General features: G+C 42.9%; 1 non-coding gene across 1 annotated transcript; it reads right to left on the bottom strand.

Moving 5' to 3' along the window:
• Positions 1–413: 413 nt before the first annotated feature.
• Positions 414–486, bottom strand: trnaf-gaa. Its single transcript has one exon. It is a non-coding gene; the product is annotated as a tRNA-Phe (tRNA).
• Positions 487–931: the final 445 nt, after the last annotated feature.

Here is a 931-nt window from a genome sequence, read left to right on the forward strand (position 1 = left end):
ACCAGAATGGGACTATCATGGCTTTACCTTTCACTTTTTACAGACATGATGGTCCAAACGATTTACTGGAGCACCTCTGAGATTTGATTAGATTCGATTCCCTACAGTGCGGAAACAGGCCCTTTGGCCCAACTAGTCCATGCCGACCCTCCGAAGAGCAACTTACCTAGACCCATTTCCCTCTGCCTAATGCACCAAACACTATGGGCAATTTAGCATGGCCAATTCACCTAACCTGCACATTTTTGGACTGTGGGAGGAAACTCATGCAGACATGGGAGAACGCGCAAACTCCACACAGACAGTTGTCCGAGGCTGAAATGAACCTGGGACCCTGGTGCTGTGAGGCAGAAGTGCTAACCACTGAGCCACCACCAAACAAAGGAGGGAAGAACTCAAGCAAAGCTGCTTTTTGCCAAAACCCGGGGTTAAACCAGGGACCTTTAGATCTTCAGTCTAACGCTCTCCCAACTGAGCTATTTCAGCTGTGTAACATGCAATGCAACTGATTCTGTGATATGACAAAAGAAACTAATAAATCAGAAAGGTTAACTCAGTTTCTGTCTCCATAGGTACCGCCCTGCCAGTTGAGTATTTTCAGCACCTATTGCTTTAAGAAGTACTTAATTGATTCTCAGTCGAATGCCGTAAGACTGTGAAAAGTGTTACATAAACACAGATTCTTTGCTTCTTGATTCTCCCGATCCCTCAATCTATCAGGACATCATCTGGCTCCATGCTGACAATTAATTGGTCGGTCCATATGAAGTACTTTGCTAATTACAAAATCAATACAACAAAAATAAATGGTGCCACGTATCTCCAAGTTACATTTGGACATATTTACAATTTGGATTTGCACTCAAATTCAAATTTCACAAAGTAAATTCCCAAATCTGATGCTCAAATTTCTCGATCTGAATCCCAAGAA

Source organism: Chiloscyllium plagiosum, chromosome 36 (genome assembly GCF_004010195.1).
Source record: "Chiloscyllium plagiosum isolate BGI_BamShark_2017 chromosome 36, ASM401019v2, whole genome shotgun sequence".
NCBI classification, from domain to species: domain Eukaryota; kingdom Metazoa; phylum Chordata; class Chondrichthyes; order Orectolobiformes; family Hemiscylliidae; genus Chiloscyllium; species Chiloscyllium plagiosum.